Genomic DNA, 5,846 nt, shown 5'->3' with positions numbered 1-5,846 from the left:
TCCGCCTCTGCCTGCCACTCTGCCTGCTTGTGTGCTCGCTCGCTCTCTGACAAATAAATAAATAAAATCTTTTTTTAAAAAGCAGGATGTATGATACCCTTGTCTTAAAAAAGAAAGAAAGAAAGAAAGGAAGATCTTTCCTAAGGAAAACTTTTCTACTCCTGGAATCCATATTGAAAAATAACTTTGGTGGTGTGAAATGGTTAATGAGCATGTATAATATGCTGGATACTGTATGGGGCATTTTCACGAAGGTCTCCTATCCTAAACATCTGGAACATCTGCAACAGGATAAGAACTTGAATAGGGAAGGATGCTTCCTGAGAGCCATATCATATATTGTCTATTATAACCTTAGAATACTCTGAGACCAGCATGATTGGGGGAAAGTTTTAATTAAAGTTTGCTATACAGATGAGGATATTGAAATGCAGAGAAGGAAATGACTTGCTTAAGGTTATACAGATATTTGGTGGGAGATCAGGGATGGGAACCCAGTGTCCCAGCTTCTAGCCTAATATTTTTTCCACTATGCATCTTCCCTATGATTCTGAATAATTTTGGAGCACACAGCCCTGTCATGGATATATTGTGCAATATATCTTCTTACTCATGTGCTACATAATCTATGCTTACTTTAAAAATTTTTAATGTAAATTCTTTCAATCATATATGAAAGTAGAGAATAGAAAAATAAAACTTCATATGCAGAATATCTGCTTGAATCATTACCAACATTTGGCCTTTTTTTTTGGTTTCATTTATTTTCCTTTTTTAATTGTTAAGTTTCTGTTTGTTTGTTTGTTTACACTGAGGCATTTGCACGGATGCATTACATCCCTAGAAAAAGAATCCCAGGATTTTCTGTCTTTCGTGTTTTCATTTTGCTTCTTTGTAGTCCATGATGGCAGCTGTGGTTGTCAGTACAATGAAACCAAAGTGGTGGGGTGGGAGCCGATTGTTCTGTCATTTTTCTAGACCTTTGAGTTGTATATCAAATCTGGGTTTGATCATTCTACATTTGTTTAACCTGCCCAAGGGGTTCACAACAATTTCCCCAGCTCTGTGATCGTAAATGATTTCAAATTCACCAATGTAACCTTGCTTCATCATCACAGTTAGAAACCAGATGATGACTTTGGAGTACGGACTAATAAGAACCTAGCATTTGCCTCTCTTTTCAGCATTGTTAATGCTCCTGAGAGCATCTGCCAGGACATTCATGGGCACCATTATGGCGGCATGGAAAGATGGTGGAAAGAGCTAATTTTTAAGTATTTTAAAACAAATCTCAGACCATATCATTTCTCCTACAACTACTAGTGTATGTGTTTCTAACAGTTATGAGATACCACCTTCATACTTAATAAAATTAACAATAAGTTATCAATATTACCCAATATGCATTCTATATTCAGTTTTTCTCAATTTTTCTCTAAAAAGTTACTTCTAACAGTTGTTTTCCTTTTTCAAATTAGAGTCAAAATAAGGAGACTTGCATTTCATTTGCTATGCTATGTCTTGTAAAGATTTTTTAAAACATTTCGTAAATCTCCATCTTATTTTTTTTCCTGCTATTTATGGGTTAAAGAAATAAAGTAATTTTTTTCTGTAAAATTTCTTGTACTGTGGGCTCAGTCAATTGCAACCTTGAGATATTGTTTAACATATATTCCATATATGTCCTATAAACTGACAGGTGTATCTAGAGGCTCAATTTGATTACAAGTTTATTTTTGGGGAAAGACCATGTCGTGGATGTTGTTATGTACTTCCAAATTGCATCACATCAAGTGATAGTAACACCAAGTTATACCATTTCTAGTGATGTTAAAATTGAAGAGTTTAGGTAATGTGAGTCGGATCTAACCATTATAAAGTTCCCCATCTGTTTCTCACCCAAGGGTTTTAACTACCATTGCCCAAATCAATGATGTCAGCAAGGACTATAAAGTTCTGATTTTTTTTCTCCTGCATTTACTGATAAGAACTGTTACATAAAGAACTTTTCCTCATCAACTATTTGTCTACTCTAAAATACAATGCATACAAGAAAGGCAAGATAAATGCCTTTATTTTCAATTTTCATAATAATAAATCAGTATGCTAGCAACAGTGTTCAGTGAGGCATTATCATTCTGGAGTTTTAAGAACTCAGGGAGCTTACATATTTAATGTGTTTTAAACTATGCATTAGTGATGTTTTTGGTGTTCAAATCGTCAATGGCTAGCAGCACCTCAAGTTAGTCCTGTGTTTGACACAACCACCTGTATCTTCTTTGCCTTCTGGCATAATAGATGTCTCAGACTCTTGTTGTACATACCCTGCCTTAAACCTGAAATTAACTATTTCTCCAAGGAGTCCTAATTCATTTTAGTGATAAATATTACTCAGAATGTGTTATTAGTTTATAAGTGTCATTATTGTCTCTAGATTTCTTTTTAATAAGCAAGAATTAGAATGATATTATTAATTTATGTAATAGATTACATGGTTTTTACTTAACTTTCAGGAGTTTATATCTGTATCTCTCTTTCTCTTTTAACACACAAGAATATTGGTATCTGATGCTTCCATAGCTCATTCCTAATCCCCTGGCAGTCAACGCAGTGGAGATTGGGAACTTTTTGAGATTCTTCTGAACTGTACTCATGCCTCTCTTCTTCTGGGTCCTTAACACTATGTTCTATATGCAACAAGCACTTGATTCTTTGAACTGGAGTCCAAGTTTTTTTTTTTTTAAGATTTTATTTATTCTTTGAGAGAGAGACAGATAGAGCACAAGCAGGAGAGGCAGAGGCAGAGGGAGAAACAAACTCCCCACTGAGCTGGGAGCCCCATGCGGGGCTCGATCCCATGACCCTGCGATCCCATAACCTGAGCCGAAGGCAGCCGCTTAACCAACTGAGCCACCCAGGTGCCCCAGGCCAAGTATTTTTTGAAAGACGCTCTTTGCTGAGGCCCTGGGAAATAGGGGCCATGGAGTTCAGGCATCCTAGCTATTTTCTAGTTCATTCTCTCATTCACCATTGAACAAAACTGAGGCCAGCTTGTGGAAGCAATGTGAACACCACTAATGGAAAGGAACACTTATCAGCAAAATGTAAGCCACACTTACAGAGTAGTTGACTATTTAGAGCTGTGCAGCTAAGAGATAGCTGGATTCAGAACTCTTACCAGTGCTCTTAAGTGCTGCCTCTTCTATGTCTAAGAGGGAAGAGGACAGAAGGAAGGAGAGAGAAGGAGGTGGACTTTTTCTCCTAGAGAGGGAGAGGGAGGGATTGGTGGAGGGAGAAAAATGGGTGCTCAGCTTCTGATGGGTAAAATGCCTGCAGATTGTTTTTTGCTGTGAGGCGGTCTTGTTCTTCACTTGTCTAAGTATGGGAGCAGGCTACTCAAGTTTGAGCAGAGAATGGACACAGGAAAGGGGCAGGTAGTTATTTGTTTTCTACCTCCCAGAGGTCTCTGGCAAGCTGATGTGTAGGGAAACATTTGATTGAGTGGATGGATGCATATCCATCATATGGTCACATTTCCAAAACTCCAAGTTTATTTATTTCTAGTAATTGGTCCTCTGCTGACTGAAAGCTACAATATTTAAGGAAAAAAAAAAAAACCAAACAAAAAACCTTGTAGAAGACTGGCCATGCATTTTTTTTTTTTTTGCTTTTGTTTTTTAGAAAGCAATATAGTATTTTGCAAAACACTGCTGGTGGCATCCAAAAACTTTTCCTTGGGTTTCAACTAATTGAGCTCACTATAACTCAACCAATAATCATTGACTATCTGTAAGATATTTATAATGGAATAAGCATCCTGTGAGATGTGGTTAGTGAGACTATTCACCTGCAAACAAACAAATACGTTTAGAAGCATATTTTCTGTGCCACTAGAATCATTTCACTACCCACGTTTAGAAAACAAGCTGATAAAAATGCATCTTCGTATACTTTCTATCTTTTGGACAAGCACAGGTGTTGCTACTTAGGTCTTGAATAATCTTCTGAGGAGCCGACACATGTCCTGGCATTCGACTCTCTGCAAACATCTCTTTGAATTTCAGCTTTGTCTTTGAAATACCAGCCTGACCGTGTTTCCAAAGAACACATCAGCAGTCTGTGCCAATTTTCTTCTGTACTGTGTATTTCTTCATAAAAAGATAAAGCACTAGTATTTTTTTTAAAGTAAGAAAACACCTCTCCAAGAAAACTTAACTAAGACCCCTATACAGAGGAATAGGTGGGGCATGTCCAGATAAGACCTCAGCGCTGTTCACCGAGAATCAAATTGGAATGGATGTTAACTACACTTACTGTGGTGATTACTTTGCAGTGTACAAAGTGATCAAATCATTGTGCTGTACACCTGAAACTCATAGAGTGTTCCATGTCAATCCTGTCTCAATTAAAAAAAAATCACGTTGGAGATAAAACTAGAAAGAGGTTCAAAAGCAGCAGGAATTTTCTTTCATATAAAGTTGCCTCTCAGGGATGCTGGAGTGACTCAGTTGGTTAAGTGTCTGCCTTGGGCTCAGGTCATGATCCCAGTGTCCTGGGATCAAGTCCCAGGCTGGGCTTTCGCTCAGTGGAGAGTCTACTTCTCCTTCTCTCTCTGGCCCTCCACCCCTGAGTGCACTCTCTCTCTCTCAAATAAACAAAATCTTTTTTTAATAAAAGGTTAAAATGTCAAATTTTAAAAAAATGTTGTTTCTCACATTCCTGAATGGTATGGAATTTCCACCCCTTTGCTGACTTCATCCTGTATCAGTAACAAAGTCCAAATCCAGGCACCTTGTTATAGAACTGTCAAATTACCTAAGTTAGCTCTCTGTGGGCAGACCTACATAGTACCATACCAGCTTGTGCATGGCCAAACCCTCAAATACACCCCAGTGAGACCTAGAATAATAAATGGAAAAGAATAAGAAATAAGAATCAGACACTGAAAAAAAGTGTTACATCAACTGAAAGCAAAGTCCATTTCATCTTTATGAAAACTGCCAGGCTCCTTAGAGATAAGCAGTTTGCACAGAGTTGCTCAAGGCATGTGATTACGGCTAATGAAGGAAGGGTGCCTCACGCATCTGCTGTTCTTGGTAGCAAAGGAGGAAGTATAATTGTACCTTTCATCGGTGGAAGTAATAAGGAACTGAAAAATTATATGGCAGATGGTATCGAGTGGCTTTGTGAACTACTCTGCTGCATTTTCCCCTGAGTGTGACAATGTTTGTAAAGTAACTGTGTTTTGCCGTTTGCTGCACTAAAACCCTGAAAATGAATTTTTGATGGTTCCGAAGGAGCCCTGTGAGGAAAAGTTGTCAAACATGATATGAAGAGTTCTTACAACACATCTCTTAAAACGTAGAATGCGTTTTGGAAGAAAGGTTTGCTTGGGCTTTTCTCGCCACAGGTCTGTCTGCGTTTTTATTCCCCACTGGAAAAGCAAGGCTGCTCCCTTATGGCGAATCCTTTAGTTCTGCTGCTGCAACCATCCATCCACAGCCACAGTAGGTTCATGGTTCCTGATCACAGATTTCTGTGCTTCTGCCACTGTGGGCTTGAGGCATGGGGTGGTGTTTGGAAGGAAGTAAACATGCCTTGTGATAGGCCAAGATGGAGAACTCCAGCCAGTGGGTTCTGTCAAAAGCAAACTTGGATAATGATCGGTGGAGAAAATAAAGCCTTTATTCTTGGCTACTGAGAGTGATGCCATCCAGAAAGCTGTTCTTTGATTTTACTGCTCCTTTGAGTCTCAGTACATCTCACACCCTGAGAGGATAAGCACAGTTGAAAGACTCCATACTTGAAAAGAGCAGAAACCCTAAAGTTACAAATATGTCTATTTG

The 5,846-nt window shown here is 38.4% G+C and overlaps 1 pseudogene; it reads right to left on the bottom strand.

Moving 5' to 3' along the window:
- Positions 1-840: 840 nt before the first annotated feature.
- LOC123955731 lies at positions 841-1,236 on the bottom strand (annotated as a pseudogene).
- Between the last annotated feature and the right edge of the window lie 4,610 nt (positions 1,237-5,846).

Source organism: Meles meles, chromosome 1 (genome assembly GCF_922984935.1).
Source record: "Meles meles chromosome 1, mMelMel3.1 paternal haplotype, whole genome shotgun sequence".
NCBI lineage: Eukaryota > Metazoa > Chordata > Mammalia > Carnivora > Mustelidae > Meles > Meles meles.
Note: the sequence above shows the minus strand (reverse complement) of the source record. Positions and strands in the feature narration are given on the sequence as shown.